Source organism: Cervus canadensis, chromosome 14, assembly GCF_019320065.1.
Source record: "Cervus canadensis isolate Bull #8, Minnesota chromosome 14, ASM1932006v1, whole genome shotgun sequence".
NCBI classification, from domain to species: Eukaryota; Metazoa; Chordata; class Mammalia; order Artiodactyla; family Cervidae; genus Cervus; species Cervus canadensis.
In genome coordinates, this window is record NC_057399.1 from 63,019,469 (window position 1) to 63,046,853 (window position 27,385).

Below are 27,385 nucleotides of genomic sequence, written 5' to 3' on the forward strand. Positions count from 1 at the left end.
TTTCCAGACAGACAGAGGATCATTGGATCTCTCCTAAAGAGAAAACTTGATAGAACAGACATTTGGTTGTTTGTTTTCTTTTTCCTGTGAGTTTGGGGGTCTTCCCTACAGTAACACAGTCATGGGAAATTGTTACTGGAAAATCACCTTCAAGCAAGGATTTTCAACCAGTGTGTTACTCTCATCACACAGAAATCTGGAATAACTATGTTACTTCAATGCACGAAAGACATAAAAGAGGGTGTTTTTCAGGCATCTATCTATCAGGAACTATGTAAAGTCTAAGATGTGAGAACTCCAGGTTTGCACACAGCCCTATTTCCAAAGTCATAGCCAGTATGTTTCATTGCACTTTCAGAGCCTTATGAGCACATTCCTGGCTCCTATTGGGTCTGATTCAGAGGAAACAGGCTGTGAAATTGTCTAAGAGTGCTGAGAGCCATACTGTTGTTACATAGATTATCTGACATTTTAATGGAAATGATCCAGCCCAATGGGGTTGCAAGCCACCTGCTTGTGTCAGAAATCTGAAAGATTTGACCAAACCTATTGATGTCAGAAGTAGGAAAATATCAATTGGATGGATTATCAGGCAGCTGCCAGCACACATCCTATTAGTGCCAAAAGAGAGACAATGCTAATTTTGCCAAGAAGGTCAAATATTCATGTTCACAGTCAGTATGGTTCCTTGCAGTATCCAAGAAATTTCCAGAGAGACCTGGGACCATTGGATCCTTCTGACAGAGAAAAATTGATGGAAGAGACATTTTGATGTTTGCTTGCTTTTCCCTGTGAGTGTGGGAGACTTCCCTACTGTAACACACGTGAGGGGAAATATTTACCTAAAAATGACTTCCAGGCAAGGGTTTCCACTTAGCGGGTTACTCTCAGCAAACAGAATGCTGGGACACCTGTGTTCACTCATGGAATGAGCGGCAATGAATAGGGTGCTCTTCAGGCATCTCTCTTTCCATGACTGCTGTCTGGATTCTAAGATGTGAGAAGACCACGCTTCCACAGATGCCCTAAATTCCAGAGACACAGCCAGTAAGTTTCCCTGAACTTTCCATGGTTCATGAGCACAGTACTCTATCTTACTGGGACTCCCCATGAGGAAAGAGTCTGGAGGAGTGTGTCTGACACAGCTGTGTGCCATACTGTTTTTAAGTAGTTTAATTGCATTCCAATGGAAATGATCTTGCCACAAGGAGTTGCATGCTGCCTGCTTGCTTCAGAAATTCCAGTGTTTTGACCAAAGCTATTGCTGTCGTTAGTGGGAAAAGAGCAATTTTACTGATTTTCAAGGAGTTGCTAAACCCTAACCTACTGTGGCCAACAGAGAGAAAATTCTCATTTGCCAACAAGGTCCAGAATCTAGGTTCACACTGAGCATGTGTCCAAGCACTATCCAAGAATTTTCCAGACAGACTTAGGATCACTGAATCCCTCCTACAGGGGACTTCACGGAACAGATGTTTTGACATTTGTTTACTTTTCTCTGTCAGTGTGGGGGCATTTCCCATGGTAACACAGGGGAGGGGAAATTGTTACTTCAAAATGACCTCCGGGCAAGAATTTCCAAGCAGTCTCAGCAAACATAATGCTGTGAAATCTATGTTTCTTTGATGAATGAAAGGCAAAAAATAAAAAAGAGTGTATTTCAGACATCTATCAGAAACTGTCTAGATTCTAAAATGTTAAAACTCCAGATTTGCACAGAGCACTTAATTTTCAGAGTCACAGCCAGTATGTTTCCTCACATTTCTGATACTAGCGAACCCATTCCTAGGTCCTCCTGGGACTGTCTATGAAGAAACAGGCTGTAGGAGTGTGTCTGAGGGTGCTGAGTGCCATCTAGTCTGGTTACCTAATGAGTTTACCTGCCATTGGAAATGATCCAGTGGCAAGGAATTGAAAGTCCCATGTTTGCTGCAGAAATCCAAGAGGTCTGACCAAAGATCTTTCTGTCACAAGTAAGAAAACAACAACTAGATGGATCTTCAGGCAGTTGCTACTCTGCACCATTTTAGGACCACCTGAAAGAAAATGCTGATTTAGCCAACAAGGTCCAAGATCCAGCTTCACACTCAGTATGTGTCCATGCAGTATCCAAGCATTTTCCAGACAGACCTAGGATCACTGGATCTCTCCTACAGAGAAAACCTGATGGAACAAACGTTAGGATGTTAGTTTGCTTTTTCCCTGTGAGTGTGGGACCGTCCTGACTGTAACGCAGTCAGGGGAAGTTCTTACTGAAAAATGAAATCCAAGCACGCATTTTAGAGCAGTGAGTTACTCTCAGCACACAGAATGCTAGGAAATCTATGTTCCTTTGATGAAAGAAAAATATAAAAGTAGAGTGTTTTTCATGCATCTGTCTATCAGGAACTGTCTAGATTTTAAGATGTTAGAACTCCAGGTTTGCACAGAGACCCTAATTTCCAGTCATAGCCAGTGTATTTTCCTGCACTTTCCGAGCCTTTTGAACACATTCCTAGCTCATATTGGGTCTGTCCCTCAGGAAAAAGGCCTAGGAAATTATCTAAAAGTGCTGAGTGCCATAATGTTGTTACCTTGATTAGTTGACAATCTATTGGAAATGATCCTGCCACAAGGAGTTGCAAGCTGCCTGTTTGCATAGAAATAGAAATAATTTGACCAAACCCATTTATGTCCTAAGTAGGAAATTGTCAATTGGATGGATTCTCAGGCAGCTGTCAGCCCACACGCTTTTAATGCCAACAGAGAGAAAAGGTGAGTTTTGCCAACAAGGTTCACTATCCAGGTGCACACTCAGTATGTGTCCCTGCGGTGTCCAAGACTTTTCCAAACAGATCTAGGATCACTAGATCTCTCCTGCAGAGAAAACTTGATGGAACTTTTACCCTGAAGCAGGGTCAGTCTTGTTGAGGTGACTCCTTCCCCAAGGCCACAGCTGGGAGGCCTCACACCAAGGCCATAGAAGTGGGGCCCAGAACCAAGGTCACCTGTGAATCTGACTGGGCCCCCTTTGCAACTGTTGCCAAGAGCACCTGATCATCACTAATGAGCTTCCTGACTCCCTACCAGGCAAAGATGCCCACTCCAGCAAACACCCTATGGTACCCCAACCAATAACCTAATATCAACCTTCCAGCAGGAATTTTCTTTGTCTTGAAACTGTAAAAATTGGCTCTTAACCCAGGAAATCAGTCAACTTTCCCTAGTCTGACAGGTGGTTGGCCCCCTGAGCTCACAGTACCCACTTTATCTCTGCTCTTTGTTCTTAATACAAACTCACTCCCTTCTGAAATGCTCTATGTCTGGACATTCTTTTCCAACTCATGCTCAGACGGCCTCAACAAGCCTCCCATCACCAGGGCCACATTCCTGGATCACACTCACCACTTGCTTGTCCACTCCCAGCTCAGAGCAGAAAGGCCCCCTCAGCCTGGTCCTTCCCTCTCACGTCCCGTGCCTGGTCACCAGGAGCTCCCACCGTCCCTGGGCAGGCTGTCTTCTGTGTCCTGCAGAGGCCTCTGTGGTGTCAGGTGAAGAAACAAGAGGCACCCATGAAGCCTCCCACTCCAGCACAGCAACCAGTACCCACCTACTGAGCTCTTCACTCTGGATGGGCCTGGGGGTATTTCAGGGAACATCCCCCAACATGTCCTTGTTCTCATCTAATTCCAGCACTGCCCACATGAGAGTCACTAAGCTACTCTGTGATGACTGCACAGAGAGAATACTTGTTCACTCGCCCCTCCCTGGATACATGGTTCTTATGGGCAGGTGCCTCCCAGGATATGGGGCTCACCTGGGCAGGTACCCTGCAGGGCTCAGCACCCAGGAACTGTGCACAGAGCCCTCATTGCAAAGAGCCCCCAGCTCCTCTGTTGGACAGATCTGACCTTGAGACCCTCAGAGGAGGACCTGAGGTAACATACAGCAGCTTCAGGATAGCTTTGTGACCTTGGGCTTCACTGGTTGCAGCCTCCTTCCAGCAGGTCTTCCAGAGGGTCCCATAGCACCTGGGTACTGAGTCTGTCTCCACCCAGCACCCATCCTCTCCCTGACCCCTGGGTCCCTCTCATTAGAAGAAGGCCTTCCTGAAATCCTCTCCCACTTATAGGTCAGATAAAAAGATTAGAAAACAAGTCAGAGCAGCAGCCCCATATCCATCCTGACCCAAAGGACCCACACCTGTTCCTGGAATGAGGCCCATTTTCTGAAACCACAAGCCCAGGTGGGCAGATTGGCTGACTTGACTGGCCTGCCCTTTGGATGTGTGCCTGGGTTGAGGTCTATATAAACCCCCTCAAGTGCCTGCAGCTGTACCTGATGCTGTCTTTCTGCTTAGATCTTGCAGGGCTGGCTTGATAAGAGAGAGTGAGGGCCCATGGTGTTTCGGGGGATTGGGTCTGTGTTGGGCTCTGCTGGACCTTCTGCAGGAGGTGCTAGGCTGTCACTTCCTAAGGATGGGCTGTGTCGCCTGTTCCTGCTGTTGGAAATCTTCTCAGGCAGAGATGAGGAAGCAAGAAAACAGGCAATGGGAGCAGGACAGGAGGAGTAACTCAGGTAGGAAAGTGCAAAGCTTCCAGGTCACCCAGGCCAGGACCATTCTGCCTGACCTACAGGAGCCTCGTCAGTAAGCATGCTGTCGCTGGAGTGGCTCCACTTTTCTCCAGCCTGTGACGTCTTTGCACATATTCAAGTGTTTTATCTGTGAAGGGCGGATGAGGTTCAGGAATGACTAGCTTGGGGGTCAGCCAGCATGTACTTAGAGATGACCCCATGGAGTCTCCCAGCATCCCACTGAGGACCCTCCTTGGGAGGGGAGGGGGTGGGGTATGTGCAAGGGCTGCTGGCTACACATGAGTAAGTCCCCATCCCTGACCATCTTCAGAATTGCTCATCCCTGAAGCAAGTGCCCTAATTGGGCTTTCACCTGTGCAACTGGTGGCTTCTTAATTAGCAATGTGGCCATTGATATTAAATGTCCTCCATCCGGACTGAGATTTTACACCACATGTACTGGTGTAAGAACCTGCGGAGGCGTGTGTATCCAGTACCCCTAGGCACGGGCTTCAGACTTGACCCCTCAACATTCTGGAGTCCAGCCACTGCTTTAGCATTTCTGAGGGTCCAGTGCTGATTTTAAAGGATCTGTAATCCACCCTTCATCTGCTTTAATGAGACCCACATTTCTAGGATCCTACAGAGCAGGGTCTGTGTGGCTGCTCCTGTGGCTTCTCTAACATGATCACAAGCTGGGTGGTTTAAAACAACAGGAGTTCATCCTCCCCCAGTCCTGGAGACCAGACATCAGAAATCAAGGTGGCACAGCGCTGAGGTCTCTCCAGAGGCTCCAGGAAAGGACCATTCCTGCCTTTTCCAACTTCAGGGGCTCCAGGGGTCCCTGGGCTTGTGGCCCCCTCCATCCCATCTCTGCCTCTGCCTTTAAGAGGCTTCCTCTTTGTGTCCCCTCTCGTCTCTTTGAAGGAGTGTGTCATTGGATTGAAAGTCACCCTAACCCTAGATGACCCTACCTTGCTATCCTTAACTACATCTACAAAGACTTTTTTCCAAGATACGACCCTGTTCTGGGGGGACACATCTTTGGCGGCCACCATTTACCCCATTCTCTCTCTATCAAATAACCCTCATTTTAGGAGATCACCACAGGCCCATAAAGACGGGCACAGAGAGCGGCCACACACGTGGAGTCTGGAGGGAATGAGGCCCTTGGAGTTACCTGGAACGGATGAAGGCCTGGCTTCATCAGGTGAGGGGAATCACAGGGAGGAGCGGAGTATGGTCTTGTTTAGGCTTCAGAAAGACCATGTTGGGGTGGGATGTGAGATGCACAATGGGGAGAGGGAGCTTCATCAGGGCCTGGGGGGGGGAGGTTAGGCTTGGGCCAGGACCATGCATGTAGAGGGGACTTAGTGTGGGGGTTGGTCATACACCCAGGAGGAAGAGCTCACAGTCACTGGGGCACAAGGACCTGGGAACCTGGGAGGTCTTCGTCTTTCTGAACCTGAAGAGGAAACGTTAAAATTTTACATCACCTCCTGCTCCTCCTGCCTCTGTAACTCAGCTTGCTCTTTGCAAAGTCTGGATCATGTAGGTCACGCAATATCAGAAAGTGGGGACTTAGAATACTCGGAGCTGGAGCTCATCTCCCTTGCCCTTGCCCTGGCCCCTGCCAACCTTCTTCATCATGCCTGTTTGTGATAATGAAGAGCCCGCCTCCCTGACACTCCCCTCACCCCAAGGGGAACTCCCCACTCTGCTGGAGCACCTGGCTGTTGGTGGCCACTGACAGCACTCTGGTCTCCTCAGGACCCACTAGGGCTTCAGCTTCAGGATACTGTGAGGTTCAGTTCAGGCAGATGGAATCTGGTCTCCTCAGAACCCACTGGGGCTTCAGTTTGGGGGCATTGTGGGGTTTAGTTCAGGTTGATGGAATCTGGTCTCCTCAGGACCTCCTGGGGGTTCAGCTTTGGGACACTGTGGGGTTCAGTTCAGGCTGACAGGAGATGGGTCACCACAAGACCCATGTGGTTTCAGCTTTGGGCCATTGTGGGGTTCAATTCAGGCTGATAGAATTTGATCTCCTCAGGGCCTTATGGGGGTTCAGCTTTGTGACATTGTGGGGTTCAGTTCAGGCTGACAGGAGATGGGTCACCACAGGATCCACTGTATTTTGGCTTTGGGGCATTACAGGGTTTAGTTTTGGCTGATGGAATCTAGTCTCCTCAGAATCCACTAGGACTTCAATTTTGGGGCATTGTGGGGTTCAGTTGAGGCTGACAGGACTCTGATCTCCTCAGAACCCATTGGTGCTTCAGCTTTGGGACATTGTGGGGTTCAGTTGAGTCTGACAGGAGTCTGGTTTCCTCAAGATTCCTGCAACGGTGTGCTGCTGAAAGAAAAAGTGAGGAAAATTGGGAAGAAGCTTCTCTGTGTGGCTGTTGCTGAAAGTCTGTCTTAAGCGGACCCAAGACTGTTAGGGCTTGATGTGGAAAGTTGTGAGATTTTAGTCAGTTTTTGTCTGTAGTATAAGATGGTGTCCTATATTTTTCCTTGGTGTGTGAATTTCCATTTTTCCCAGCACGGTTTATTGGGGTGGGGGTGACTGTTCTTTCCCTCGTGTATGTTCTTAGTTCCTTTCTTGTACATTAATTACCATGCACCTGTAGGTTTACTTCTGAGCTCTCTTGACTATTTCTGTGCCAATTCCACACGTCTTCTGGTGACTTTAGGTCCATACTCTAGATTGAAGTCAGGGATAGACATGCCACCAGCCTGTTCTGCTTTCTCAGGATCCCTTTGGCCCTTCTGGTTACTTTGTGGCTCCACACAGATGTGAAGATTGCTTTTGTTTCTGTGAAAAATGTCATTGAAATGTTCGCAGTGATTGCATGAATGTGTATGTTGCTTTGTTTAGAATGGATATTTTAATGGTATTTTCACCCATAAGCATGGGATATCTTTTTACTTGTGTCCATTCAGTTTCTTTGATCATTGTCTTGTAGTTTTTAGCTTTCAGGTCTTTCAAGTCCTTGGTTAGATTTCTAGTTATGTGGGGGAGGGGATGCAATTGTAAAAGGAATTATTTTCTTAATTTCTCTTTCTGATAGTTCATTATTAGTGTAGAGAATCACAAATGATCTTGCAGTTCTGCTGACTTTCTTTTTTCTTTTCTTTTTTTTTTTTGGCCCCACAGCTCGACATGTTGGATCTTAGTTCCCTGACCAAGGATCAAACCTGTACCCCCTGCAGTGGAAGTGCAGTCTTAACCACTGGACTGCCAGGCAAGTCCGTGAATTCGCTTTTTAGTTCTGACAGTTGCTTTGGTGTAGTGTTATGCGGAAAACTAGAATTAAGACATCTCATAGTTTCAGTTCCATCTGGTCATCCACAGCACCCAGGGCATGGTGTCTACTAATATACTCTTCCTATGGTGCCTTTTAATACCATGTGGACTAGTACAAGGCAATTAGCATCAAACTACTTTAGCTGAATTTGGTTAGGTTAAGTCTTGGCCTCTATTGCAATGTTCGATGTCATCTCTGATTTTCTGGCATGTGACTTACATGGCTGTATTGAAAAGTAACTTACTTTCTAGTAAAATTTCAAACGTGTCTACTTTAAATAGTGGTACAAAGTTTTCTACATTCACACCAAATACCGCAATGTGTTTTACCCAAAACATGGTCACTTTCCTGGGGAACCAGCCCACAACCCCAAAATGGGGGATAATTATGGTTTCCACATTACAATCCCATCCATAGGACCAGTTCAACTTTCATCAGCTGCCCAAGCTTTGTGCAACTGTCTTTCTTCATTCTAATGCAGTTTTCTTTTTCTGGAGCCATCACTGGGGCTTTCCCTCATGTTAAAAACCTTCATGGATTTAAAGTGACAAGATGACTATGATCTGGGTGGCTTTTCAGTGTGGTTTCTTTCACCGAGAATGTTTTTAGTGCTTTTCCATGTTGTGCCATGTGTCATTTTTTTCATTGTGCTTACAAAAATATAACAACATTTATTATTTGAGTCATTTTAAGTATGAACTTCTATAGCATTAACTGCACTCACGTTGTAAAAATTTCCCCACCATTCATCTCCAGAATCTTTTCCTTTTCCTGAAGTGACACTGTAACCATTAAATACTCATAACCCCCAATCCCTGGCCATCTTATTCTACTTGGAATTTGTCTTATATGGATATCTCATACTAGTGGAATCATAGAACATTTTTCCTTTTGTGTCAGGCTTGTTTCACTTCACCTAATGACTTGAAGTCTCATCTACATTATAGCATGTATGAGAGTTATCTTGTTTTTAAAGGTTGAATCATATCCCATTGTGTATATACTGCATCGTGCTTATCCAGTCATCTGTTGAACACTTGTGCTGCTTCCACCTTTTGGTTACTATGAATAATGCTGCTATGAATATGGGGTTTGAATATCTGTTCCAGTATTTGGTTTTAAATATTCTGAGTGTACAACCTGGATCGGAATTGATGGATTCTATGTTAACTCTGTGTTTAAGTTTTTGAAAAGCCCTCTACTATTTTCTGAAGCTGTGGCATTATTTTACTAGATTCCTTTATATGGCAGAGTAATGCATCTCATGGATGGAACTGCCCTATTTGCTCTTCCATTCACTTGTTGGTGGACATTTTCATTGTTTTTAACTTGGGCTATCAAGAACACTGCTGCTGTAAATATTAGTGCACAAGTATATATTTGAACACCTCTTTTAAATTCTTTGGATGTATATCTAGGAGTGGAGTTACCAAAACATATGATATTTCAGTTCAGTCACTCAGTCATGTCCGACTCTTTGTGACCCTGTGGACTGCAGCACACCAGGCTTCCCTATCCATCACCAACTCCCGGAGCTTGCTCAAACTCATTTCCATCGAGTTGGTGATGCCAACAACCATCTCATCCTCTGTTATCCCCTTCTGCTCCTGCCTTCAATCTTTCCCAGCATCAGGGTCTTTTGCAATGAGTCAGTTCTTCACATTAGGTGGCCAAAGTATTGCAGTTTCAGCTTCAGCATCAGTCCTTCCAATGAATATTCAGGACTGATTTCCCTTAGGATTGACTTGTTGGATCTCCTTGCAGTCCAAGTGATGCTCAAGAGTCTTCTCCAACACCACAGTTCCAAAGCATCACTTCTTCGGTGCTCAGTTTTCTTTGTAGTCCAGCTGTAACATCTATACATGACTGTTGGAACAACCATAGCTTTGAGTACATGGACCTTTGTTGGTAATGTCTCTGCTTTTTAATATGCTATTTAGGTTGGTCATAACTTTTATACCAAGGAGCAGGTGTCTTTTAATTTCATGGCTGCAGTCACCATTTTCAGTGATTTTGGAGCCCCTCCACCCCCCCCCACAATAAAGTCTGTCACCATTTCCATTGTTTTCCCATCTATTTGCCATGAAGTGATGGGGCCAGATGCCATGATCTTTGTTTTCTGAATACTGAGTTTTAAGCCAACTTTTTGACTCTCCTTTCACTTTCATCAAGAGACTCTTTAGCTCTTCTTTGCTTTCTGCCATAAGAGTGGTGTCATCTGTGTATCTGAAATTATTGATATTTCTCCTGGCAATTTTGATTCCAGCTTGTGCCTCATCCAGCCCTGGGATTTCACATGATACACTCTGCATATAAGTTAAATAAGCAGGGTGCTGTACTCCTTTCCTGATTTGGAGCCAGTCCATTTTTCCATGTCTAGTTCTAATTGTTGCTTCTTCACCTGCATACAGATTTCTCAGGAGGCAGGTAAGGTGGTCTGGTATTCCCATATCTTTCAGAATTTTCCACAGTTTGTGGTGATCTGCACAGTCAAAGGCTTTGGCATTGTTAACAAAGCAGAAGTAAATATTTTTCTGGATGTTTTTCTCTCTTGCTCTTTCAATGATCCAACGGGTGTTGGCAGTTTGATCTCTGGTCCCTCTGTCTTTTCTAAATCCAGCTTGAACATCTAGAAATTCATGGTTCACTTACTGTTGAAGCCTGGCTTGGAGAAATTTGATCATTACTTTGTTAACGTGTGAGATGAGTAAAATTGTGTGGTAGTTGGAACATTCTTTGGCTTTGCCTTTTTTGGGACTGGAATGAAAACTGACCTTTTCCAGTCCTGTGGCCACTCATGAGTGATATAATGACATTTTTATGTTTTCGAGAAAATGCTTGTTTTGCACACATTAATTGCACCATTTTACCTCTCCACAAGTAAAGTTTTGAGTTTCAATTTCATACATTTTCACCAACATTTGTCATTTGTCTTTATTGTTGATTTTCCTCACGTCCATCCTGAGTGCCTTATTAAGGAGGAAGTCATAATGCAAGACCCACATTTGAGGAGAGGGGAGTTAGCTTCATATACTTGATGGACAACTGAGTCTGTATCGATTATTTAGAATCTTTCTGTGTGAGATTTTTATTCAACATTACTCATAAAACCTAATTTTTCTTTTTACCAGTTTGGACACTTGAAAATTATTTTAAACTTTTGGGAGCTTCCCTGGTGGCTCAGCCTGTAAAAGCATATGCTTGCAATGCAGGAGATTTGGGTTCAATCCGTGGGTGGGGAAGATCCCCTGGAGAAGGAAATGGCAACCCACTCCAGTACTCTTGCCTGGAAAATTTCATGAATGGAGGCTCCTGGTAGCTTACAGTCCATGGGGTTGCAAAGAATCAGACAAGACTGAGCAACTTCACTTTCACTTTCTTTTGGCTATAATCCAGCCAATTAGACTGCTTAGTTCACTCTAGCTTTGGCTATTGAGAGCTTTTTCCATACTCTCCTGCTTTTATTTTACATAATTCAGCTTTTATGGGGCTTTTTGGCCCTTCTTTCTCACATTTTAAGATTATGCTGCTTTACATATTTACTGTCTCAGTCCTAGTATCAGACACATATTTAAAGAATCCTTGTCCCTTTTTATTAGAGCATATTAATAAAAACTTGTATGTGGGAACTTAATAATCTCAGCAGACAATGCATGGAAATACACATGCATGTATCCAGACTATGCATACACACGGTTATGAAGATTTTCAAATGGAGTTATATGTTTCTGTATTAGGCTAAAGATAGTTTATAATGATGTCTCCAACCTGATCTCTTATGACACAGGTATTATAACCTTCTCCTTTTGTCTGCCTGTAACTTCCCACTCCAATGGTAAGAAACCTGGCTTCCACTACTAATCACTTATCAAATTCAGGGCTTGCTCCTTCAATGACTGATATGGTAGTTTCAGTCCTGTTAGCTACAAACCCCCGTGGAAAGAACTTACAGAGCCCATTGTTTATGTATGATACATTTTGCCTTTGGCCTGCAGATTCCATTCATTTACACAGTGAACTTAGGTCAGATAATTTTGTCCTAACAGTGAGAGTGGCTTTTTAAAAATTTTCTTCTTCATTTTAAATCTTTTGGCTGTGCCGCGGCATGTGGGGTTTTAGGTCCCTGACCAGGAATTGAACCCACCTTTCCTGCACTGACAACGTGGAGTCTTAGCCACTGGGCCCCTAGGGAAGTCTGAAGCTTTTCATGTATTTCTCAATCTGTTAGATTCTTTGTTAAGTTCTGCATTCCAGTCTTTGGCACTCCATACCATAAATAAATAAATGTGAATAGGTAATAAATTACTTGTGTTCTGAAAAAAAAATCTATGTACTTAGACAATTGCATAGTGGCAGGAATTCCTCACTAAAGTACCATGTTAAATATTTCAGCCATATATTCCATAAACTGTTTATCATGTCTGTTTTACCTTTGCTAGAATGTCTTATAAGATCATACAGTGTGTAGCACTTGAGGCTGGATTCCTTCACTTAGTAATGTAAGTGTTAGATTCATGCTTTTCTTTATTTTTTTTAAATTGGTCTGTGATTCATTCCTCTATATCTCTGAATGCTATTTTATTGCATTAGATGAGATGAAAGATAATTTTCCCCCTAGCCTCAATGTTCTTCACTGAGATGTTCATAATGAAAGGGAGATGGATTGGAGAAAAACAATCAGAAGTTTAATATATGCCATGCATACCTCCTATATAGTTGAAAGATACCTGGGAAAACAGTCACTTTCTGAAATGGTCTAAGACTTTACCTTAAATGCTATCATCAGCTAAGAATGAAAGAAGGAGGTTAGGGAATGGAAGAAGCTCTTTAAGGGAGATTATTAGGTGAAGCACAGTAACCAAATGCATGGTGGTATGCAGATTAACTTCCAGGTCCATTCCATAGACCTTCTTGATATTTAGTCAAGTCATTTAGTGAAATCAAGTCAGTCTTGATACTTAGTCCATTCTTGATATTTAGTCATCCTCTATTTCCTGGTCCAGACAGGGACACATCCTTAAAGATGGAGATATCCTTAATAAATGTAAATCTACTTCATAAACTGGCATTTCGACTTGGTTTTCAAAGATCCTCCTGGGGCGGCTGTTTTCTTTTCTTTTCTTTTTTAATTAATCAGTCCAAAATAACCCTTTTGTCAAATGGGCATATTTTGGGTGTGCTATTTTGTGCTCCCCTTGAAATGTGCATTCAGGGGAGGAGTGTCACCCTGGAGACTGTTGATATGTGACCCCATGGACAGGGACTGGGTTGGTCACCCTGGAGAATGTGGATATGTGACCCCAGGGGAATGGTCAGAAGGAAGTCACCCTGGAGACTGTGGAATTGTGAGCCCAGTTGCAAGGCTTGGGAAGGGGTCACCGTGGAGACTGTTGATGTGTGACTCCAGGTACAGTGTCTGGGAGGGATCACACAGGGTACTGTAGATATGTGATCCTAGATATAGGGTTTGGGAGAGTGTCATCCTGCAGACTGTGGACATATGACCCCAGGTGCATGGTCCAGTGTGTTGTGGTCACCCTGGAGATTGTGGAAGCGTGACCACAGGTACTGGGTCTGGGAAGTGCGGTCATCCTGGAGATGTGCACATGTGATTCCAGACACAGGATATTTCAGGTGGAGTCACCTTGGAAACTGGATGAGTGATCCCAGGTGCAGGGACTGGGGTGAGGATCAGTGACGTCAGGGCTCCTGTCTTGTTGGGAGGGACACATCGAGATTCTCCTCGAGACGTTGCAGTGCAATATGGAGGCCTCTCGAGGTGAGACGGGAGACCAAGTTTCCCTTTGCAGTTGCCAGAGCGATACTGTGACTTCTGTCACTTTTCAAGAGGAGTCAGGCTTCGTCTCCTTTTGAAGCATTGAACTCCGTGTGCCTCTCATGTTGTCAAAGGGATGTGAGGCCTCCTGCCGAGATGAGGCGGGGAACTAGGGTATTCTCTAGGGTCTCCACAGGGGATTCAGACATCCCTTCATCTTGTGAGATGAAAGACGAGCCTGCATTCAAGTCACTGCAGGGAAATCCGGCCTTATTTTGAGAGAGGTCATCTCGGTGTCCATTCCACTTGAGGCAGCAAACTCAGGGTCCCTCTCATGTACCTATAGCTGAGAGAAGCCTCCTCTTTAGGTTTTGTTTAAAGCTGGCATTCCTCTTGAGTCAAAGCCAGGTAATCAGCTCTCATCTCGAGATGATTTGAGGTACTCAGAGGTGTTTTCTATTTGCTGTGCTGAACGTGGTGTTCCTCTATACTTAGGACGGTGTTCTAGGGGAATCTCTGGGGTTGCCTAAAGGAAGTCCAGCCACTTGTCATGTTTGATGGGGAACGCCAGATGTCTCTGGAGCCAATGTAGGGGAATCTGGTCTCATCTGGAGTTGAATTGGGGTACACCGAGCTCTTTCATGTTGGTGCAGTGACCTCAGGGTCCCTCTAGACATGTATCAGTGTTCTTGGGAACTCTCTGGAGTACCATCAAGGAAGTCAGGGTTCCTTTCATGTTTGATGCGGAACACCGAATTGCTCTGCATGCAGTGCAGGGGAATCAGGCCTCATCTCGCGGCGAGGGGGAATTCTCATGGTTTTCTTGAGTTGTGGCGTGAACCTGGGGTATGTTCTCGAGTTACAGTGGGGAATGGCCCTTCAAAACTCATGTTGATTCAGCGACATCAGGACTCCTGTCTAGTTGCGAGGGATACATTGGGATTTTCCTCGAGGCTTGGCAGGACAATAGGGACACCTCTCGAGGTGAGGGGTTAGACACAGGGTCCATTCCAGTTGCCACAGGAATTTTGGGATTCCTATCAATTTTCAAGAGGAGACAGCCATCCTCTCCTTTCGAAGCATTTATCTCCGCGTGTTTCTTGAGGTTTCAAAAGGATGTGAGGCGTCCTGTCGAGATGTGGCGGGAAACTAGGGCTTTCTCTAGCGTCTCCAAAGGGGACTCAGACATACCTTCATCTTGTGTGATGAAAGACAAGCCTGCATTTAAGTCACAGCAGGGAAATCCGGCCTTATTTCGAATCACAGCATCACAGTGACCATTCCACTTGACGCAGCAAACTCAGGGTCCCTGTCACATACCTATAGCTGAGAGAAGCCTCCTCTTGAGGGGCTTGTGGAAATTTGGCGTTCCTCTTGATTCGGAGCTAGGGAATCAGCTCTCATCTCGAGATGATTTAGGGTACACAGAGCTTTTCTCGAGTTGCTGTGCTGAACTTTTTGTTCCTCTAGACTTGTGATGGTATTCTCAGGTAACCTCTGGAGTTGCCTAAAGGAAATCAAGCCACTTGTCATGTTTGATGGGGAATGCTGGATGGCTCTGGAGACAATGCAGGGGAATCAGGCCTCAACTCGAGTTGATTTGGGGTACACGACGCACTTTCATGTTGCTGCAGGGACCTCAGGATCCCTCTAGACATGTGACAGTGCTCTTGGGTTCTCTCTGGAGTTCCATCAAGGAAGTCAAGGCTCCTTTCGTGTTTGATGCGGAACACGGACTTATTCTACATGCATTGCAGGGGAATTGGGCCTCATGTCATGGCGAGGGGAAAGTCTCATTGTTTTTCTGCAGTTGCGGTGGGAACCAGGGGTATGTTCTCGAGTTACGGCGGGAATGACCCCTCCAAACTCGTGTTTGTTCAGTGACATCAGGACGACTGTCTAGTTGTGAGGGACAACTCGGGATTCTCCTCGAGGCTTGGCAGGGAAATAGGGACACCTCTCGAGGTGAGGCGGGAGACACAGTGTCCTTTCAAGTTGCCACAGGGATTTTGGGTTTCCTGTCAATTTTCAAAAGTCAGTCATCGTCTACTTTTGAAGCATTGAACTCCACGTTCCGCTTGTGTTGTCAAAGGGATGTGAGGCCTCCTGTCGAGATGAGGCGGGAGACTAGGGATTTCTCTAGGGTCTTCACAGGGGATTCAGACATCCCTTCATCTTCTGAGATGAAAGACGAGCCTGCATTCCAATCATTGCAGGGAATTCCGGCCTTATTTCCAGTCAGGGCATCTTGGTGTCCATTCCACTTGAGGCAGAAAACTCAGGGTCCCTCACACATACCTAGAGCTGAGAAAAGCCTCCACTTGAGCTGCTTGTTGAAAGTTGGCTTTCCTCTTGATTCAAAGCCAGGGAATCAGCTCTCATCTCAAAATGTTTTGGGGTACACGGATCTTTTGTATAGTTGCTGTGCTGAACTTGGTGTTCCTCTAGGCTTGTGACAGTGTTCTCGTGGAATCTCTGCAGTTGCCTAAAGAAAGTCAAGCCAATTGATGTGTTTGATGGGGAACGCAGGATTGCTCTGGAGAAATTGCAGGGGAATCGGGCCTCATCTTGAGTTTATTTGGAGTACATGGAGTGCTTTCATGTTGCTGCCGGGACCTGAGAGTCCCTCTATGCTTGTGAGAGGGTTCTTGGGGACTCTCTGAAGTTCCATCAAGGAAGTCAAGGCTCCTTTCGTGTTTGATGGGGAACATGGACTTGCTCTGCACTCAATGTAGGTGAATCTGGTGTCATCTCTCATCGAACGGGAAGTCTCATGGTATTTCTTGAATTGTCGAGGAAACCTGGGGAATATTCTCGGGTTATGGCTGGGATGACCCATCAAACCTCGTGTTAGTTCAGCGACGTCAGGACTCCTGTCTAGTTGCGAGAGTCACATCGAGATTCTGCTCGAGGCATGGCAAGACAATATGGATGCCTCTCGACGTGAGGGGGGAGACCCAGGTTCCTTTTCAGTTGCCCCAGGAATATTGGGATTCGTGTCAATTTTCAAGAGGAGGGAGACATCCTCTCCTTTTTAAGCATTTAACTCCACTTCCCTCTCGAGGTTTCAAAAGGATGTGAGGCCTCCTGTCGAGATGAACTGGGGAAATAGGGCTTTCTCTAGGTTCTGCACAGGGGATTCCAACATCCCTTCATCTTGTGAGAGGAAAGACGAGCCTGCATTCCAGTCACTGCAGGGAATTCCGGCCTTATTTTGAGTCAGGGCATCTCGGTGTCCATTCCATTTGAGGCAGCAAACTCAGGGTCCCTCTGACATACCTAGAGCTGAGAAAAGCCTCCACTTAAGCTGCTTGTGGAAAGTTGGCATTCCTCTTGATTCTAAGCCAGAGAATCAGTTCTCGTCTCGATATGATTTGGGGTTCAAGGAGCTTTTCTCGAGTTGCTGTGCTGAACTTGGTATTCCTCTAGACTTTGGACGGGGTTCTCGGGGAATCTCTGTAGTTGCCTAAAAGAAGTCAAGTCACTTGTCCTGTTTGATGAAGAATGCAGGATTGCTCTGGAGCCAGTGCAGGGCAATCGGGCTTCATCTCGATTTGATTTGGGGTACACGGGGCTCTTTCGTGTTGCTGCGTTGACCTCAGGGTGCCTGTAGACTTCTGACAAAGTTCTTGGGGACTATGTGGAGTTTCATCTAGGAAGTCAAGGCTCCTTTCGTGTTTAATGGGGAACATGGACTTGCTCTGCATGCAGTGCAGGGGAATCGGGCCTCATCTCGCGCCGAGGGGGAATTCTCATGGTTTTCTCGAGTTGTGGCGGGAACCTTGGGTATGTTCTTGAGTTACGGCGGGGATGGCCCTTCAAAACTCGTGTTGCTTCAGCGACGTCAGACTCCTGTCTAGTTGCGAGGGACACCTTGGGATTCTCCTCGAGGCTTGGCAGGACAATAGGGACGCCTCTCGATGTGAGGGGGAGACCCAGCATCCTTTCCAGTTGCCACAGGAATTTTGGGATTCCTATCAATTTTCAAGAGGAGGCAGCCATCGTCCACTTTTGAAGCATTTAACTCCGCCTGCCTCTCGAGATTTCAAAGGATGTGAGACCTCCTGTCAGGATGAGCTGGGGAACTAGGGCTTTCTCTTGGGTCTCCACAGGGGATTCAGACGTCCCTTCATCTTGTGTGATGAAAGACAAGCCTGCATTCAAGTCACTGCAGGGAAATCTGGCCTTATTTCGAGTCACGGCATCTCGGTGACCATTCCACTTGATGCAGCATACTCAGTGTCCCCTCACATACCGATTGCTGAGAGAAGCCTCCACTTGAGGGGCTTGTGGAAAGTTGGCATTCCTTTTGAGTCAAAGCCAGGGAATCAGCTCTCATCTCGAGATGATTTGGGGTACACGGAGCCTTTCTTGAGTTGCTGTGCTCAACTTGGTGTTCCTCTATACTTGAGACGGTATTCTTGGGTAATCTCTAAAGTTGCCTAAAGCAAGTCAAGCCACTTGTCGTGTTTGATGCGAAACACATGATGGCTCTGAAGACAATGCAGGGTAATCGGGCCACATCTCGAGTTGATTTCAAGTAAATGTTGTGCTTTCATGTTGCTGCGGGTAACTCAAGGTCCGGCTAGACTTGTGACAGTGTTCCTGGGGAGTCTCTGGAGTTTCATCCAGGAAGGCAAGGCTCCTTTCATGTTTGTGGGGAACACGGACTTGCTCTGCACCCAATACAGGGGAAACTGATCTCATCTCTCATCGAGCGTGAAGTCTCATGATATTTCTCGAGTTTCAGAGGGAACCTGGGTTATATTTCTCGAGTGATGACAGGGATGGCCCCTCAAAACTCGTGTTTGTTCAGCGACATCAAGACTCCTGTCTAGTTGCGAGGGACAACTCAGGATTCTGTTCGAGGGTTGGTAGGGCAATAAGGACGCCTCTTGAGTTGAGGCGGGAGACCCAGTGGCCTCTCAAGTTGCCACAGGGATACTGGGATTCCTGTCAATTTTCAAGAGGAGTCAGTCATTGTCTACTTTTGAAGCATTGAACTCCCCATTCCACTCGTGTTGTTAAAGGAATCTGAGGCCTCCTGTCGAGACGAGGTGGGGAACTAGGGCTTTCTCTAGGGTCTTCACAGGGGTTCAGATATCCCTTCCTCTTGTGAGATGAAAGATGAGCCTGCATTCCAGTCACTGCAGGGATTTCTGGCCTTATTTTGAGTCAGGGTATCTCAGTGTCCATTCCACTTGAGGCAGCAAACTCAGGGTCCCTCTCACATACATATAGCTGAGAGACGCCTCCTCGTGAGGTGCTAGTGGAAAGTTGGCATTCCACTTGAGTCAAAGCCAGGGAACCAGCTCTCATCTCGAGATGATTTGAGGTACATGGAGCTTTTCTTGAGTTGCTGTGCTGAACTTGGTGTTCCCCTACACTTGTGATGTTATTCTCTTGATATCTCTGGAGTTGCTAAAGGAAGTCAAGCCACTTGTGGTGTTTGATGGGGAACACGGGATGGCTCTGGAGTCAGTGCAGGGCAATCGGGCCTCATGTCGAGTTGATTTGGAGTACACGGGGTGCTTTCCTGTTGCTGCAGGGACCTTAGGGTCCCTCTAGACTTGTTACAGTGTTCTTGGGTACTATGTGGAGTTTAATCTAGGAAATCAAGGCTCCTTTCATGTTTGATGGGGAACACGGACTTGCACTGCACGCAATGCAGGGGAATCAGGCCTCATCTCGCGGCGAGGGGGAATTCTCATGGTCTTCTCGAATTGTGGCAGGAACCAGGGGTATGTTATCAAGACACAGCGGGGATGGCCCTTCAAAACTCGTGTTTGAAAAAAAAAAAAAAAAAAACTCGTGTTTGTTCAGCGATGTAAGGACTCCTGTCTAGTTGCAAGGGACACCTTGGGATTCTCCTCGAGGCTTGGCAGGACAATAGGGACGCCTCTCGATGTGAGGGGGAGACCCAGCATCCTTTCCAGTTGCCACAGGAATTTTGGGATTCCTATCAATTTTCAAGAGGAGGCAGTCATCCTCTCTTTTTGAAGCATTTATCTCCGAGTGCCTCTCGAGGTTTCCAAAGGATGTGAGGCCTCCTGTCAGGATGACCCGGGGAACTAGGGCTTTCTCTTGGGTCTCCACAGGGGATTCAGACGTCCCTTCATCTTGTGTGATGAAAGACGAGCCTGCATTCAAGTCACTGCAGGGAAATCTGGCCTTATTTTGACTCACGGCATCACGGTGACCATTCCACTTGAGGCAGCAAACTCAGGGCCCACTCACCTACCTGTAGCTGAGAGAAGCCTCCTCTTGAGGTTCTTGTGGAAAGTTGGCATTCCTCTTGAGTCAAAGCCAGGGAATCAGGTTTCATCTCGAGATGATTTGAGGTACACAGAGCTGTTTTCAAGTTGCTGTGCTGAATATGTTATTTCTCTTTACTTAGGACGTTGTTCTCGGGGAATCTCTGGAGTTGCTAAAGGAAGTCAAGCCACTTGTCCTGTTTGATGGGGAACGCCGGATGGCTCTGGAGCCAATGTAGGGGAATCTGGCCTCATCTGGAGTTGATTTGGGGACACCGAGCACTTTTGTGTTGCTGCGGTGACTTCAGGGTCCTCTAGACTTGTATCAGTGTTGTTGGGGACTCTCTGGAGTTCAATCAAGGAAGTCAGGGCTCGTTTCATATTTGATGGTGAACACGGAATTGCTCTTCCCCCATTGCAGGGGAATCTGATCTCATTTCTCATCGAGCGGGAAGTCTCATGGTTATTCTCGAGTTGCGGAGGGAACCTGGGTTATATTCTCTCGTGACGACGGGGATGGCCCCTCCAAACTCGTGTTTGTTCAGCAATGTCAGGACTACTGTCTATTTTCGAGGGACAACTCGGGATTCTCTTCGAGGCTTGGCAGGGTAATAGGGACACCTCTCGAGGTGAGGCGGGAGACCCAGTGGCCTTTCAAGTTGCCACAGGAATACTCAGATTCCTGTCAATTTTCAAGAGGAGTCAGTCATCGTCTACTTTCAAAGCATTGAACTCCACCTTCCACTCATGTTGTCAGAGGGATGTGAGGCCTCCTGTCGAGATGAGGTGGGAGACTAAGGTTTTCTCTAGGGTCTTCTCATGGGATTCAGACATCCCTTCATCTTGTGAGATGAAAGACGAGCCTGCATTCCAGTCACTGCAGGGAATTCCAGCCTTATTTCGAGTCAGGGCATCTCGGTGTCCATTCCACTTGAGGCAGAAAACTCAGGGTCCCTCACACATACCTAGAGCTGAGAAAAGCCTCCGCTTGAGCTGCTTGTTGAAAGTTGGCTTTCCTCTTGATTCAAAGCCAGGGAATCAGCTCTCATCTCAAAATGTTTTGGGGTACACGGATCTTTTGTATAGTTGCTGTGCTGAACTTGGTGTTCCTCTAGGCTTGTGACAGTGTTCTCGTGGAATCTCTGCAGTTGCCTAAAGAAAGTCAAGCCAATTGATGTGTTTGATGGAGAACGCAGGATTGCGCTGGAGAAATTGCAGGAGAATCGGGCCTCATCTCAAGTTGATTTGGAGTACACGGAGCGCTTTCATGTTGCTGCCGGGACCTGAGAGTCCCTCTATGCTTGTGAGAGGGTTCTTGGGGACTCTCTGAAGTTCCATCAAGGAAGTCAAGGCTCCTTTCGTGTTTGATGGGGAACATGGACTTGCTCTGCACTCAATGCAGGTGGATCTGGTCTCATCTCTCATCGAACGGGAAGTCTCATGGTTTTTCTCGAATTGCGGAGGAAACCTGGGGAATATTCTCGGGTTATGGCTGGGATGACCCATCAAACCTCGTGTTAGTTCAGTGACGTCAGGACTCCTGTCTAGTTGCGAGAGTCACATCGAGATTCTGCTCGAGGCATGGTAGGACAATATGGATGCCTCTCGACGTGAGGGGGGAGACCCAGGTTCCTTTCCAGTTGCCCCAGGAATATTGGGATTCCTATCAATTTTCAAGAGGAAGGAGCCATCCTCTCCTTTTTAAGCATTTAACTCCACTTCCCTCTCGAGGTTTCAAAAGGATGTGAGGCCTCCTGTCGAGATGAACTGGGGAAATAGGGTTTTCTTTAGGGTCCCCACACGGGATTCAGACATCCCTTCATCTTGTGAGAGGAAAGACGAGCCTGCATTCAAGTCACTGCAGGGCATTCTGGCCTTATTTCGAGTCAGAGCATCTCGGTGTCCATTCCATTTGAGGCAGCAAACTCAGGGTCCCTCTGACATACCTAGAGCTGAGAAACGCCTCCACTTAAGCTGCTAGTGGAAAGTTGGCATTCCTCTTGATTCGAAGCCTGGGAATCAGTTCTCATCTCGATATGATTTGGGGTTCAAGGAGCTTTTCTTGACTTGCTGTGCTGAACTTGGTGTTCCTCTAGACTTGGGACGGGGTTCTTTGGGAATCTCTGTAGTTGCCTAAAAGAAGTCAAGCCACTTGTCCTGTTTGATGAGGAATGCAGGATTGCTCTGGAGCCAGTGCAGGGCAATCGGGCTTCATCTCGATTTGATTTGGGGTACACGGGGCTCTTTCGTGTTGCTGCGTTGACCTCAGGGTCCCTCTAGATTTGTTACAGAGTTCTTGGGGACTATGTGGAGTTTCATCTAGGAAGTCAAGGTTCCTTTCGTGTTTAATGGGGAACACGGACTTGCTCTGCACGCAGTGCAGGGGAATCGGGCCTCATCTTGCGGCGAGGGGGAATTCTCATGGTTTTCTCGAGTTGTGGCGGGAACCTTGGGTATGTTCTTGAGTTACGGCGGGGATGGCCCTTCAAAACTCGTGTTGCTTCAGCGACGTCAGGACTCCTGTCTAGTTGCGAGGGACACCTTGGGATTCTCCTCGAGGCTTGGCAGGACAATAAGGACGCCTCTCGATATGAGGGGGAGACCCAGCATCCTTTCCAGTTGCCCCAGGAATATTGGGATTCCTATCAATTTTCAAGAGAAGGCAGCCATCCTCCACTTTTGAAGCACTGAACTCCGTGGACCTCTCGAGTTGTCAAAGGGATATGAGCCCGCCTTTCGAGATGAGGTGGGCTACTAGGGATTTCTCTAGGGTCTCCACAGGGGATTAGAACATCCCTTCATCTTTTGAGATGAAAGACAAGCCTGCATTCATATCACTGCAGGGAAATCCGGCCTTCTTTCGAGTCAGGGTATCTCAGTGTCCATTCCACTTGAGGCAGCGAACTCAGGGGCCCTCTCACGTATGTATAGCTGAGAGGAGCGTCCTCTTTAGGCGTTGTTTAATGCTGGCATTCCTCTTGAGTCAAAGCCAGGGAATCAGCTCTCATCTCGAGATGATTTGAGTTACACGGAGCTGTTTTCTAGCTGCGGTGCTGAATGTGGTGTTCCTCTATACTTAGGACGGTGTTCTCGGGGAATATCTGCAGTTGCCTAAAAGAAGTGAAGCCACTTGTCCTGTTTGATGAGGAATGCAGGATTGCTCTGGAGCCAATGCAATGGAATCGGGCCTCATCTTGAGTTCATTTGCGGTACACGGGGCCCTTTCTTGTTGCTTTGTTTTCCTCTGGGTCCCTCTAGACTCGTGACAGAGTTTTTGGGACTATGTGGTGTTTCATCTAGGAAGTCAAATCTCCTTTCTTGTTTGATGTGGAACACAGAATTGCTCTGCATGCAATGCAGGGAAATCGGTCCTCATCTCGCGGCGAGGGGAAGTTCTCATGTTTTTCTCAAGTTGTAGTGGGAACCTGGGGTATGTTCTCGAGTTACAACGGCCATGGCCCTTCAAAACTCCTGTTGGTTCGGCGAGGTCAGGACTCCTGTCTAGTTACGAGGGACACATCAGCATTCTCCTCGAGGCTTGGAAGGACAATAGGGATGCCTCTCGAGGTGAGGCGGCAGACCAAGTTTCCCTTTGCAGTTGCCAGAGCGATACTGTGACTCCTGTCAGTTTTCAAGAGGAGTCAGGGTTCGTCTCCTTTTGAAGCTTTGAACTCCGCATGACTCTCATGTTGTCAAAGGGATGTGAGGAATCGTGTCAAGATGTGGTGGGGAACTAGGGTATTCTCTAGGGTCTCCACAGGGGATTCAGACATCCCTTCATCTTTTGAGATGAAAGACAAGCCTGCATTCATGTCCCTGCAGGGAAAACCGGGCTTATTTCGAGTCAGGGCATCTCGGTGTCCATTCCATTTGATGCAGCAAAATCAGGGTCCCTCTCACATACCTATAGCTGAGAGAAGCCTCCTCTTGAGGGGCTTGTGGAAAGTTGGAATACCTCTTGCGTCAAAGCCAGGGAATCAGCTCTCATCTCAAGATGATTTTTGGCACACGGAGCTTTTCTTAAGTTGCTATGTTGAACTTGGTGTTCCTTTAGAATTAAGACGGTATTCTGGGGGGAAACTCTGGAGTTGCCTAAATGAAGTAAGCCCCTTATTGTTTTTGATGAGTAACGCGGGATGGCTCTGAAGACAATGCAGGGGAATCGGGCCTCATCTCAATTTGATTTGGAGTACATGGATCCCTTTTGTGATGCTGCAGGGAGCTCAGTGTCCCTCTAGACTTGTATCTGTGTTCTTGGGGACTCTCTGGAGTTCCGTCAAGGCTCCTTTCATGTTTGATGGGGAACACGGAATTGCTCTGCACACAACGCAGGGGAATCTGATCTCATCTCTCATCGAGCGGGAAGTCTCATGATTTTTCTCGAGTTGCAGCGGGAACCTCGGTTACATTCTCGACTTGCGACAGGGATGGCCCCTCAAAACTCGTGTTTGCTCAGTGACGTCAGGGCTCCTGTCTAGTTGCGAGGGACAACTGAGGATTCTGTTTGAGGGTTGGCAGGGCAATAGGGACGCCTCTCGAGTTGAGGCGGGAGACCCAGTGGCCTCTCAAGTTGCCACAGGGATACTGGGATTCCTGTCAATTTTCAAGAGGAGTCAGTCATCGTCTACTTTTGAAGCATTGAACTCCGCTTTCCACTCGTACTGTCAAAGGGATCTGAGGCCTCTTGTCGAGATGAGGCAGGGAACTATGGCTTTCTCTAGGGTCTTCACAGGGGATTCAGACATACCTTCCTCTTGTGAGATGAAAGAAGAGCCTGCATTCAAGTCACTGCAGGGAATTCCGGCCTTATTCCGAGTCAGGGCATCTCGGTGTCCATTCCACTTGAGGCAGCAAACTCAGGGTCCCTCTCACATACATATAGCTGAGAGACGCCTCCTCGTGAGGTGCTTATGGAAAGTTGGCATTCCTCTTGAGTCTAAGCCAGTAAATCAGCCCTCATCTCGAGATGATTTGAGGTACATGGAGCTTTTCTTGAGTTGCTGTGCGGAATTTGGTGTTCCCCTACACTTGTGACGGTATTCTCGTGGAATCTCTGGAGTTGCCTAAAGGAAGTCAAGCCACTTGTGGTGTTTGATGGGGAACACGGGATGGCTCTGGAGTCAATGCAGGGCAATCGGGCCTCATGTCTAGTTGACTTGGAGTACACGGAGTGCTTTCCTGTTGCTGCAGGGACCTTAGGGTCCCTCTAGACTTGTTACAGTGTTCTTGGGTACTATGTGGAGTTTAATCTAGGAAATCAAGGCTCCTTTCATGTTTGATGGGGAACACGGACTTGCACTGCACGCAATGCAGGGGAATCAGGCCTCATCTCGCGGCGAGGGGGAATTCTCATGGTTTTCTCAAATTGTGGCGGAACCTTGGGTATGTTCTCGAGTTACGGCGAGGATGGCACTTCAAAACTCGTGTTTGTTCAGCGACGTCAGGACTCCTGTCTAGTTGCGAGGGACACACCGGGATTCTCCTTGAGGCTTGGCAGGACAATAGGGACGCCTCTCGTGGTAAGAGGGAAGACCCAGTGTCCTTTCCAGTTGGCCCAGGAATATTGGGATTCCTATCAATTTTCAAGAGGAGGCAGTCATCCTCTCTTTTTGAAGCATTTAACTCCGCATGACTCTCGAGATTTCAAAAGGATGTGAGGCCTCCTGTCGAGATGAGCCGGGGAAATAGGGCTTTCTCTTGTGTCTCCACAGGGGATTCAGACGTCCCTTCATCTTGTGTGATGAAAGACGAGCCTGCATTCAAGTCACTGCAGGGAAATCTGGCCTTATTTCGAGTCATGGCATCATGATGACCATTCCACTTGAGGCAGCAAACTCAGGGTCCCTCTCACATACCTATAGCTGAGAGAATCGTCCTCTTGAGGTTCTTGTGGAAAGTTGGCATTCCTCTTGAGTCAAAGCCACGTAATCAGCTCTCATCTTGAGATGATTTGGCGTACACGGAGCCTCTCTCGAGTTGCTGTGCTGACCTTGGTGTTCCTCTAGACCTGTGAAGGTATTCTTGTGGAATCTCTGGATTTGCCTGAAGGAAGTCAAGCTACTTATTGTGTTTGATGGGTAATACCAATGGCTCTGGAGACAATGCAGGGGAATCGGGCCTCATCTCCAGTTGATTTGGAGTACACGGAGTGCTTTCCTGTTGCTGCGGGGCCTCAGGGTCCCTCTATACTTGTGAGAGTGTTCTTGGGGACCCTCTGGAGTTCCCTCAAGGAAGTCAAGTCTCCTTTCATGTTTGATGGGGAACACTGACTTGCGCTGCACTCAATGCAGTTGAATATGGTCTCATCTCTCATCGAGCGGGAAGTCTCATGGTTTTTCTCAAATTGCGGAAGTTACCTGGGGTATATTCTCAAGATGCTATGGGGATGGCCCCTCAAAACTCCTGCTTTTTCAGCGACATCAGGACGCCTTCCTAGTTGCGAGGGTCACTTCGGGATTCTCCTTCAGGCTTGGCTGGGCAATAGGGATGCCTCTAGAGGTGAGTAGGGAGACCCACTGTCACTTTCAAGTTGCTACAGGGATACTGGGATTCCTGTCAATTTTCAAAAATAATCAGTCATAGTCTACTTTGGAGCATTGAACTCTGTGTTCCTCTTGAGTTGTCAAAGTGATGTGAGGCCTCCTTTGGAGATGAGGCGGGGAACTAGGGCTTTCTCTAGGGTCTCCACAGGGGATTCAGACATCCCTTCATCTTGTGAGATGAAAGACGAGCCTGCATTCAAGTCACTACAGGGAAATCCGGCCTTATTTACAGTCAAGGCATCTCGGTGTCCATTCCACTTGAGGCAGCAAACTCAGGGTCCCTCTCACCTACATATAGCTGAGAGAAGCCTCCTCGTGAGGTGCTTGTGGAAAGTTGGCATTCCTCTTGAGTCAAAGCCAGAGAATCAGCTCTCATCTCGAGATGATTTGGGGTACACAGAGTCTTTCTCGAGATGCTGTGCTGAACTTGGTGTTCCTGTAGACTTGTGAAGGTATTCTCGTGGAATCTCTGGAGTTCCTTAAAGGAAGTCAACCCACTTGTCGTGTTTGATGGGGAACGCCGATGGCGCTGGAGACAATACAGTTGAATCGGGCCTCATCTCCAATTGATTTGGAGTACATGGAGTGCTTTCGTGTTGTTGTGGGGACCTCAGGGTCCCTCTAGAGTTGTGTCAGTCTTCTTGGGGACTCTCTGGAGTTCCATCAAGGAAGTCAGGGCTCCTTTCATGTTTGATGGAGAACAAGGAATTGCTCTGCATGCAATGCAGGGGAATCTGATCTCATCTCTCATCGAGTGGGAAGCCTCATTGTTTTTCTCGAGTTGCAGAGGGAACCTGGGTTATATTCTCGAGTGACGACGGGGATGGCCCCTCAAAACTCGTGTTTGTTCAGCCACATCAGGAATGCTCTCTAGTTGCGAGGGATAACTCGGGATTCTCTTCGAGGCTTGGCAGGACAATAGGGACGCCTCTCGAGGTGAGGCCTGAGACC